Source organism: Dermacentor silvarum, chromosome 8 (assembly GCF_013339745.2).
Source record: "Dermacentor silvarum isolate Dsil-2018 chromosome 8, BIME_Dsil_1.4, whole genome shotgun sequence".
NCBI classification, from domain to species: domain Eukaryota; kingdom Metazoa; phylum Arthropoda; class Arachnida; order Ixodida; family Ixodidae; genus Dermacentor; species Dermacentor silvarum.
In genome coordinates, this window is record NC_051161.1 from 87,186,602 (window position 1) to 87,198,997 (window position 12,396).

The window sequence follows — 12,396 nt, forward strand, 5'->3', positions numbered from 1 at the left end:
TTCCTAAAATCCGACACCAAGCTTCCCGAGAACTAATCGAGGCGTTTCATGTTACGAAAAAATCAGTACGATGTGTCGGCGTTCTCTCAATATCGCTATATTACAATAGGCAGAAGTTTCTGCTTGGCTGTCTAAAAATGCTACAAGAAAGCGGAACTTGCATAGTTGCTGTTTTTGTGGCGCAGGCCTAGGAATATTTCCTTTAATAAATTCAGTTGCAGGTTACCGCCTGTCCTTCTCGCCTATGTAATCTTTGCAATAATAAGGCTAGCATAAAGAATTCATTCGTTTTCAAAAGGCTATATTTTCAAAAGTATTAGACGTACACACATGAAAGATATATGAAAAGAGCCACAAACTCACCAAGTTTATACACATTCTACAAATGTTCAATATGTGTCCGTTTGGTGACACGACACACGTCTGGACGATAATCGAGCTCATTCGATACATTTACCGGTCACAGCATGCTCCGCGAAGAAAAAGGCCCATACATCTTTGTTTGTGACACTGCACAGAAAACATTCACCATTGGCGAATCTCTTTCAATTGTAACGACTGCACGTGGATTTTTCGTACCCCAGAATCGCACATTACGGCGATTCACGTTCCCGGATAAGTGGAACGTTGCGTCATCGCTGAATATAAACTTGGCGGCGAAATCTTCGTGCTCCAATGCTACCGGCATGTTCACGCAAAAATCTAGTCGACGGGCATACTCCTCCGGCTTTAATTGTTGCAGGAACTGCACACGGTACGGTTTGAAATGCAAGCGTTCACGCAAAATCTTCCACACTGTTTTTTGTGCTATTCTAAGTTCATGGCTTGCTCGAGACATTGATTGTTTTGGACTACGCAGGAACTATCCCCCCTCTCTCCACTGCTTCTTCGGACACTTTTGGTCGACCGGTGCGTTTCCCTTTACGCAATCAACCAGTGCCCTTGAATTGCCGATAACACCGCAAAATGCTTTGTTTACCTGGCGTTTTTTTTCTCTACTCTCTTCTGAAAGCGCGTTGCACAGCTATAAGAGAAGAACATCTGGCATATTCAAGCGCGCAAAAACTTTTATCTTGCTTTCCCTCCATTTTCGACAGGTACTAACCTTGTACTGCCACACTGCCACGCACAATTGGAAAGATAATGGACTCGTGCTGCCACCTGGAATACACAGTACAAACTTGGTGAGTTTGTGGTCCTTGTCATATATATTTCATGTGTGTACGTGTAATACAAATTAATCATTTCTGCTAGCCCTATATTATGCATAAAATCATGAACTAGCCCAGTATCACGTATGAGTCACCTATATGTCGACTATTAGGTCTTCTTGACAAAATGCGAATGTAGCTCATTACGCAATGTTCGGTTCTTGCAAGGACTGCCGCGGAACAGGAACACATTAGCTGCCGCGTGCCCTCTCTGCATGGGTATGGGCTGCACTGCACAGATCGTCATTTAGGCTTAGGTAGAAAGCTCACTTTCATCAAAAAAAAAAAAAAAGAAACCAAGCGATAGATCGGTCACACTTACGGGTACTGAAAGCGGCGAACTTTTATATTCGTTCCATAATAACAAAAAAGCACTAAACATTGAAAGCAGTGTCTATTTTATTTATTTAGAATACTGTAAGCCCGTAGGGGCTGTTACAGGGTGGGTTATGCATATACAATAGAGTAAAATATGTCATCGATGAAAATACACAGCAACATCACAAGAAAAAAGACAGAGCGGCATGGTGTGCTAACAGCAGACTGGCTTTTATTTTGAACGCCAGAGGCCAACACATTTGCAGTGTTTTTACAGCAGGCGTGATTGTCATAGATTGCTAGATCCGTAATAAAATCGAACAAATGCACCGTTGCTGTATTTTCCTTTTTATTTAGGTTATCGAAGCGTTTGCATCATTGGCGATAGCTGTAATAGCTTCGTCGCTAGTAGCTCTGTGTTATAGCGTCGCCGTTTGGGAGAAGACAAATATGCGGGATTAATGTTTCCGTTACCCTTGGCCTTTGATCCAGCGCCTCAAATATAATGTACACGAGGGACTAAACCATTCGCTTTGAGGCGCTTCACGGCCTAATGTCTTCGACCACGGTATCGTAAAGTAATTTCCAATACCCAGAGACGTAATATATAATGAATTGCGTGAGTGTTGGAAGGATGAAAATGTAGTAGGGCGAACTTTTTAGAACATTTAGAATTTGCACGCTGCAGGATGTCCCTTTTCAGCATTACAATTTTGAATGCTATAAATGATCCTCCTAGAACGATAGTGTCGCTGCAGAATGTAGGATTTCGTACTCCGTGGCAGGCAAACTGTGACCGGCAGAGCGACAAGATGATATGCGCTACGGTCTAATCAATCGGGCGTCTATATTCAAGCGAGCGATTGAGCATTTGCTTTGAACTGTTATGCCAAATTTGTGAAAATTGACATAAACGCAGTGACAGAGTGGAAACACAACCAACTGCTTAATTTTTGTCTCTGTGTGTACGGGCTACCAGCTCTGGAACTCTCACGCGCGAACCGCAGCACCGTAACACACAGGCTAGCGAGTGGTAGAAACAGTTTTTAGTAGCACTTGCTGTGATTTCGCCTCATCAATCACATCTCATCTTGAAGTACCACCCCAGGTGGTCACAGTTAATTCGGAGTACCCCACTATACGGCGTGCATTATAATCAGATGGTGGTTATGGCGCGTAAAAGGCGATAACTTTATTTGAATTTTTAAGTCTTGAAGTACCTGTGTCCAGATTCTGGCCTGACTGGGAATCGGCATGATAGAACGTATGAGCGCATGTGTTACTCCAACGCGCATTTGTATTACTAGAACTTGGCTGCACCCATTGTTCACGTGGATACAGGCACGCGTATGCTAACATCCATAATGCCGTACTACCAACGTGGCCTTTCTATCGTATGGTGCCAGCTTATTTCAGCTGCACACTTAAATTGCCTTGACACCTCCTGGTTTTCATGCCCCTGGGTCAGACTAAGACAGTCACCCACCGAATCAACACTGGCGACTCTTTGCCCATTCACCGCCGACCTTACCGTGTGTCCGCATCAGACCGCGAAGGGATTCAAAAAGAAGTGGCCAAAATGCTGGCGACGGACATCATCAAACCATCATCTAGTACTTGGGCCTCCCCCGTCGTATTAGTAAAGAAGAAAGATGGCTCCGGCATGTGAACCAGCCTTCATCACTCTGCGTTGTCGTCGGAACATCGAAGTCCTCGCTTCTCCCCCGCTAACGTTATTGAAGTGTCAGTGGACGGCATCAAATCTTTTGCACTCGTCGATACAGGTGCTGCGACACAGGTCCCGTTTTGTTGGAGTCCTCTACAAGCTGACGGGCGTTTCACAGGTATCGGATACAAGAGGAAGATCGAGGCAGAGTGTTTCAGAAGAACAATCAATTAAAGCCGAGTGTGCGGAAAGAAAGTCAAGGCCAGGGACAAAGTCATGGGGGCAGTGGCCAAGGACGGCAAAAAGGAAAACAGTCTGACGACCGGCAATTCTGACATGTGGTGGGTGCACATTCCGATCCCTTGAACAGCACCACCATCGGCAACACGGCCGATGGCCGTGTTGCCGAAGGCCGCAACATCGGTCATCGAGGTAAAAAAGCACGTTGGCGAGCATAAGGGTCGGGTCCCACCTGTAGCTGGCGCTGATCCGTTCATAAAGGTTGAGCCATTTGTCGACGTCAACCCCATCCTGGCCGGAAAAGACGCCAGGATCACGAGCAATAGGCAGAACGATGTAGGTGAGAGCCACGGGAGGGGCAGGGGATGAAGACGATGTGCCTGCACCGACTGACATGGTCGGAAGCGTGATGATGCGGCCGTTGCGAAGCTCCGTGATGGAAACAGGGAACCCAGCACTTCCACCATGACGGAAACAGGGAACCATGACGGAAACAGGGAACCCAGCACTTCTACCACAAAGATGTTACGTAAAACAACACAAGGTGGGACTATTTACACTGTATTTACACAACGTGGGAGACACAGTAGCCAAGATGGTGGACAGCCACCAGCACCCGACAGAACCTTCTTTTTTGTAGTCTGCCCCAGGCAGAATGCCTGGGGCATTCCACTGACACTGGACTACATGCCACAAGTGTTGTGAAATGACAGTACGTGGCATCTAGTGCCATTGAAAAAGATTCCGATGAACCGTAACACGCACAGCATCGGTGAGCGTAGACAGTACTTTGCAGTGCAGACATCGCATTTATGGTCTAGCTAGGTCGCAGGCCCTACCTACAAGGTGTATATTTATATAACGTACAGTCGCATTTAATATGAGATACAACACGGGCCCCGCGACTGCATGGCGGCGACATCATACGAAAATTTATTTATTTGCGATACTGCCAGTCTCAGTGAGACCAAAGCAGGTGGGCATTGTATTAGACAGTTTTACTGTCTGTTGGAGAACTACCCACTGTTCGTTCTTCTTCTTCTTCTTCTTTCTGGGGTTTTACGTGCCAAAACCAGTTCTGATTATGAGGCACGCCGTAGTGGAGGGCTCCGGATTAATTTTGACCACCTGGGGTTCTTTAACGTGCACTACAACGCAAGCACACGGGCGGTTTTGCATTTCGCCTCCATCGAAATGAGGCCGCCGCGGCCGGGATTCAATCCCGCGACCTCGTGCTCAGCAACGCAACGCCTTAGCTGACTGAGCCACCCCGGCGGGTACCCACTGTTCGAATTACTCGCATTTATGAAACCACCTTCTCGTATGTAGGTGCTGCCGTGCAGTCCTACACACTTCGCCTGACGGTTTCAGAAGCCAAGAAGGACGTGAACCCTCTTCCACGTATTGACGACGCCCTCAACTGCCTCCATGGTGCCACCTTCTTTTCCTCCCTGGACCTTCGACCTGGCTACTGGCAAATCGCTGTAGACGACCTGGATCGTGAGAAGACCGCCTTCGTGACCCCTGACCGCCTTTACCAATCGTAACGCCCAACGGTCGAGCCTCCCTGTGGAGTCTTTAAGTGTTGAGAGTCAGCAGGCGCATGATGGCCTGTTATGGCCGCGAACGGCCGTCCATATAGGTATGGACGGAATTCCGCGACAGCCCAGATGAGAGCTATAGGCACTCCCGCTCAGTAATTGTGTAATTCTTTTCAGGCTGTGACGGAAGGCGACTAGCATACGCTATCACACGGTTGGCTCTGTTCTGTGTTTGGGCGAGGATAGCACCAATCCCATGGCTGCTTGGGTCGCTGCGAACTTCCGTTCTAGCAGCCGGGTCAAAATGAGCCAGCACAGGTGGTGAAGTGAGGGCAGAAATGAACGACGCAAAGGAAGACGCTTGGTCCGCGCCCCAAGAAAAGGCCGCATCCTTATTGAGTAGGTCCCTGAGGAGTCGAGCAATGTCCGCGAAGTTGAGAACAAAACGGCGAAAGTAGGAGCAGAGCCCAAGAAAGCTGCGTACTTCTTGCGTGGACCGTAGGAACCGGGAACTCGCGGAGGGCACGGGACCTTGTCAGGGTCACGTTGGACACCAGTAGCGTCGACGACGTGTCCAAGTAATTTGATCTGGTGGCGCCCAAAGGTACACTTAGGTGAATTGAGCTGGAGGCCAGCCCGGCTAAATATATCGAGAATGTCCGACAGACGAAGGAGGTGTCTGTCAAAGCTGGGCGTGAAAACGATGACGTCGTCCAGATAACAGAGACAGGTCAACCATTTCAGACCGCGTAAAAGAGTGTCCAACATGCGTTCAAAAGTTGCAGGAGCATTACACAACCCAAAAGGCATAACCTTAACTTGGTAGAGGCCATCGGGTGTGATGAACGCGGTCTCTCGCGGTGGCGGTCATCGACGGCAATTTGCCAGTAACCCGAGCGAAGATCTAGTGACGAGACATATTTGGCACCATGGAGGCAGCCGAGCGCATCATCAATTCATGGGAGAGGATGCACATCCTTCTTCGTTACCCGATTGAGATGGCGATAATTGACGCAAAACCGCCAGCTGTCGTCCTTCTTTTTCACAAGCACTACAGGGGATGCCCAAGGGCTAGAGCAAGGCTCTATAACATCTTTATCAAGCATTTTCTCTACCTCCTTTTGGATGACTTGGCGCTCAGAGTGAGATACTCGGTAAGGTTGCTTGTGAAGGGGGCTAGCATCTCCAGTGTCGAAGCGGTGCGCCTATGACATGTGTACGGCCTAGTGGACTGTTTTCAACATCAAATACGTCAAGGTACGAAAATAGGACACCACGGAGTGCTTCACTTTGGGAAGGTAAGAGGTCGGGGGCACTAGATGCCACGTACTGTCATTTTACAACACTTGTGCCATGTAGTTATATTTGTGGCTATGACGAAGGAAGTTTCACGAACACAAAATCGAGCCTCAATGCTGGAGCGAAGTATCTTCGAAAAACTGATGGGGGCACTTTCAGCTGTATGTACTGCGAGTAAATTAAGTGACACAACACCCACGTACTAGTATTATTTCGCATATTAAGGATCCTGGGGTGGAATAAAATATCCCTGAGCACACCTACCAGTGAAAGATACTCGCCGAAGTATCTTTCTTTCTATAGCATATACCTTGCATCATTAACCCACCGTGCCTGCTTACTGGTTATTGCAGTGCGCTGCTGAGCACCAGGTCGCGGGATAAAATCCCAGCCACGGCACCCGCGTTTCGATGGGGGAGAAATGCCGAAACACCTGTGCATGTTAAAGAACCCCAGGAGGCCAAAATTAATCCTAGAGTCTTACCGGCATTGGATGGGCACACTGCGGCAGCGCCATACTGTGGTAAACAAGTAAACGTAGTCTCCGAGATCTACATTCACTTCTGGAAAATGCCGTTTGCAAAAGCAAGGCCTTCGAGATTTAATTTTGTTACACAGAGGAAGTCATAGCTGGAAGGAAGGCCGGTATTTAAACAGCATTTATTAAGTTCAAAATGCCTAGCTGTGCTGTCTTTTTTGTAAAGCATATACAGGGGTTTTAGGCGAACCATGTGTGAATTATTGCTGGCGGACACAAGTCAATCAGCGCTCAGCCCATGCAGCTCTGCTCCATCTGCTTGCAATGGCGGACGGCCTTCGGGCAGCTGCGAGACCCACCAAGCACAAATTCGTGAACCCCACCCATATACACGCTTCTTATGGCGCCAAGTGTCGTGTTTTAGAGTATATGTGACCTCATCTTGAATCGGTGGAACCATATTTCCACGTAGCGTAAGGAATAAAGGCGACAAAACGTGGCGATGGCTTGCTTGCTGCGGCAGCTGGAGGTTCGGTCGAAGTGAAACAGGCGCACTGCTTGCATGCACGCCTAAACAAACAAATACGGCCATGCTCCGTACACAACTTTCACTACTCAGCCAACTCACAATCATAAATTATTCACTTGCGTGACCACGCAAGCATTTACGGGATCAGCGTTGACATACTAATACCACTGCGAATGTCAACAAAGCAGTCACGCGCAGTTTTGAAAAGGAAGGCATTTTTTAGCAGTGACCGCACGTTCTGAATTTGTTAGTGAGCGAGTTTCAGCGCGTACTTTGCGTAGAGTAGAAAAGGAAAGGTAGTTTAACAAGGTCGAGGTCCGAAAAGGCCGAGCCCCCTCCCCCTTTCCTTTGGCTTGGATACGCCAGGTAGATGATCTATCCGTCGCATGTGTCTAACAGATAACCAGTGTATGCACTCTATGTTACGTGGATATGCACTCAATGGAGTGCAAAGCCAGGTGACATAGAGTGCACACGCAGATAACATCCTGCCGTAAACACAAAGGACACATCCTACAGGAAAGATTAAGTTTGCTTCCTCGAGTCGTACGAAAGGATGATTAAAGATGCGGTACACACAAAGTATGTTCCCTCACGTTCGCATAAAGGACAAGGAAACATAAAGGTCACATAGGTGACAAGAAGGAAACAGAAAGGAAACATAACAGTCATGGCCATTTTCATAGGGGGTGCATCGCTTCTGGTTCTTTTACAGCGAAGCTCTTTATGGCTCGGGTTCCGTGGATTTTTCGTGTACGTAAGCAAAACCTCAGGTCCCACGCGAGCGCACTCGTGCCACTGCTTGTGAGTTCGTCGTCGTCTTCTTCCACAGCTGGCTCGTCGGCGTCCCTCGGATATGAATTTTGAGTAGATTAGTTATCAATAGGCACTATTTTCAAGATCAGTAGGCTCCCAGGTAGATAATAAAGTTTCTCAAAGATTTGCCGCTGTGCGACCCATGTCGGACATGTCTACGTTCGCACCGCCCTCTATTTGTCGGCGTTCCAAGCGCTTGCGTATCTAGTTTCCTTTACTTCCGCTCTCCAGTGGTGGCGGTATATAAACAAGCAAGAAAGACAAGAAGTAGCCGCTATCCATTTTGAATTTCACTTCTGTTTTGTCGGCGTGATGAGGAGGCCGGGTATAGTCCGGACTCCCGAGGAGCAACGCGCCTATGAAGAGCTACAGCGAGAACGGATGTGAGAGCGTAATCGGCGCCAGCGGGTCGCAAACACCAATTGTCCACCGATCAACACAAATAATAAACACCGACCAAGACAATGAATGTGTGTGCGTACCTTTCGTAACTATGACAACCAATCAAGGCAATAAATGTGTTCGTACCTTTGTTGAAGATTCTGTGTCATGTCTTCGTGGCGTGCTAAACAGCTTGGCTGGTCATCCACCTTCACAGAGGGAAATGGCTCATGATTTTTTATGACGAAACTTCGCGCGTGTTCATAAATTTACTTTCTTTTTTCTTTTCTCTTTATCTTTATTCCCGAGCGAATGCAGATGTCGCAGTGATAGAAAAAAGAATGAAAGCACATCACAGATGAAACGTCTTAATCTGTAGAATAATTCTCACAGGAGCTTTTTCGCAAGCGAGACTGGGCCGATAATCCTGACAGAGTGTGTGCCCTGCTGATGCAAACAGCGTAGCTCACGATTCTCGCACCGGAGAATGCTTCGTATACGTGCGCATATAATGTAGCCGACCTCACCACTTCTCGCAGTTAGAAAGTGGTGGTTATTTTTAAAAGCCGCAGTTTCGCCCGAAAGGCGAAGCATCGATCGCTATAACAGATTAGCAGAGAGCCATACGAATTACGGATAGTACTTTTATCGGTCGTATCAACATGTAAACTTTCGTATGCTAACAAAATAAACAAGCATGGTGTCAGCGCGCACAGCAAACATGAACACATCACAGTCGATGACCGCGGATACTCGCTCTCAAGACGCTGGCATGAGGAAACGCGGCAGCAGCAGCGAGCGAAACGACCTTCGTTCAGTCTATCCCTTCAACGCAAACTGAGCGCAAAGGGCACACAGTACGCACAAAGCTACGAGCCGCCGACGAACCTATACTCTGCCCCAAACGCAAATCGCTCTCAAGATACCGCCGCGCAACCGCATGCAGCCGATATATATACGCAGTTGCAGCCGGAGTAGAACGCCACCCCCCTCCCCCCCCCCCTTCCTCCGGTGCCTTGCGCATTTCCTGCCCGCTTTTCTCCCTCTCACGCGGGCGAGGTTGAGCCACCATCTCGGCTCCCCTCACACGCTTTCACCCGCGCACACAGCGTAGGGCGCGCCGCGACGGGGTTATCACCCTTGGACTTTATATGCAACCTCACGGCGACGGCGACGACGACGGCAGAAATGCGCCTGGAGTTTCTATATAACGGCTATCGCAATACAAGCTTGCAAATCTGTGCAACAGACCAATCCACCACTCCTTCTTAGCCAGAACTTTCGATTGCGTCTTCTGCTTCGTGTGCGCCATGACCATGCAGTGTTTCACTCTGTTTTACATTAACAAACAACGAGCGCTATATGCACCAACGAAGCGGAATCTGAATAGACTGCTTATAGAATTGTTCTCATTCATTTAACACATTCAACTTAGTCGTCAAAGTTAGCAGCGTGCATCGCGGTGTTCGCACACGCTGGCCTCCGTAATAACCATCAGGCGTCGTGGTCATGCTCTTTTCGCATCTTTCCACATTCTCAATGGCGATCTCATCTCCTGTCAGCGTCAAAACTTCGATAATGTAAGTTGTACGCCCCAGATTTCTTTCCGATCCATGTTCATGGCGAGCAAAGCAAGCTCAGGATTGTTTGAGCTTTGTCAGCTTTAATATGCCCTGGAGATGGCTCTACAAGGAAGAAGAAGTGAGAGATAAAGCTTTCGCAAAGTATGGGCTGTGCTCGTAATTGGGCGTAATAAGCCTGGAACAATGAAACACAAGGATAAATAAAACAAGTAAGCGGGAGAGCAGTATACATAACACGTCGTGCGACAGTCCCCAAGGTACTTGCCCTTACAAGAAGTGACGGGAAAAAACCCATATGGCAGAGCTTAGAGTCAAGCATTACAATATGCGCAACCTCGACAACCGTATAGTACGCCGTTTGTGAAAGCGCTGGGAGCATTATTCAGTGCACTGTGCCCTAATTTCGCCTTGAAAGTCAAAATGAAGTAATTGCGTTGAGAGAAGGTTTATGCCGCTAAACACAAGATGCTTTCCAGCAGTTTTCGAGATAATAGCCAGTTTTAGATTTTGCCATATTTGCATCTAAATGAAACTTTTCTAGCATTCAGCATTCAGATGCTACCTCTGCAGGGTCATGTGTTATAAAAAGCAAACGTCAGCTTACTGTGTGCACAAAATCTACTACATCAGTACTGCTTGAGCTCGTCAGGTGTGCCTGTTGACTTCGCACTGCGTCTACTGCTGAAAGAGAGGTACTGTTACAAACCCAACAGTAATTACAAAAAAACCAAAAACAAAGACAAGCAGCGCAGTGATAGCATTTCGACGTGGACGCATGCAAAGAGGAGAAAGGAAAGGCAGAAGTAGGTAAGTAATATTCCCTTATGTTTCTAGCTCCATTGCAAAGTGCTAATGAGAGTAATTTACAAATATGTGATATGAGCCTTTTTTATGTGAGTGGTTCGAAAATAGTCAGGCATATTATGTATAACAAGGTATTTGCTCTTTCGGTCGCAAGGCAACATCGTGGAGCCCGCATTACCTGAGGGCTTGATACTATATGTACTATCGTATCGCTAGTGCTCTAAATGTCTAGGCTGCGGTAAAAGGTGTTTTCACCATGCATTGCAGTACAGCACCGCGGACATGCTCCCAAACCACACTTGATAGCTTAGAAAGGGCTTTTGGGTTGCGCAGGCAACTCCCAACTGTTTGGTATACTATTGCATCCATAAAAACCACGCATAAAAAACATGCAGATCAAAGCGCAATTTTAGGATATAAATGACGCCAAGCCTGTTTCAGCTATCAAGGCAGCAGCAGTAGCGGATGACTTGAGCACGGCTTCGTCGCCTGTATAGGTGTTAGCTGTCTGTGCCACGAGGACAGAAGGCGATGCTTGCTGCTTTTAGAGATAAGCATGTCGATGAGAGGTGTATGCACAGAGAAGTACGAGTCTGTATGACACATATTTAAATGCACGTTGGGCTTCATGCCCCTTTTGTCACAAGGAAAGAGGAAGGAGTGATACACGGAAAGACAGGGATGTTATCCCGTTCTCAGACCGGCTGGCTACTCTGGGCTGGGGAATGGGTGGTAAGGTGAATAAAATATAATAGAAAGGAGGTGTTACAAAATAAAAAGGAAAGAAGAGCACACACACTCACACACACACAAAAAAGGAGGGGGGGGGGGGGTGCGAGAATACTGCAATTTTTTTAGTAGCATGACCCGCAGTGACCGACGCCACTGTGTGTGACCTGTACTGTCTGTTCTACTTTATTCTTTGAGATTTGTCATCTCGCCCTTTCTTTCCTCTTTCCTCCCCTCCTTCCTATCTTCCATTTCTATGTTTCTGTCTCCTCCTTTCTGAAGAGTAAGCAGGCATTGTGCCCCTTCCGGTGGCAGTTGCCAGCCTTGCTCTTCGCTTGGCCTTTCCTGTCGAATGCATATATGTTTTCAAGTCAATAATAATAATAATAATAATAATAATAATAATAATAATAATAATAATAATAATAATAATAATAATAATAATAATAATAATAATAATAATAATATCGAAAGTGACGCAGACGTGACTTCTCTACTGCTCGGCTTCAATTTCACAATTGGAACATGTGCCATAAACTGATGAAATAAAATATTATTGTGTGAATAATTTTAGTCAGCCACTTGTACACTCTGATTGGCCGGCAAAGTAACGCGCGGCTCTTCAAGTAATCTACCTGAACAAGTCGAATTGCGCTACATGCTCCTTGCAATTAAAAAAAGATTCTTCGAATAGCATAAAAACTAGCGTTTACTGTATTTAATGTGTCAACAGGGAAATTATCATTGTGCTCACAATGCTCAAATCATTCGTTTTTTTACCACGCCATTTGCTGCAGAACC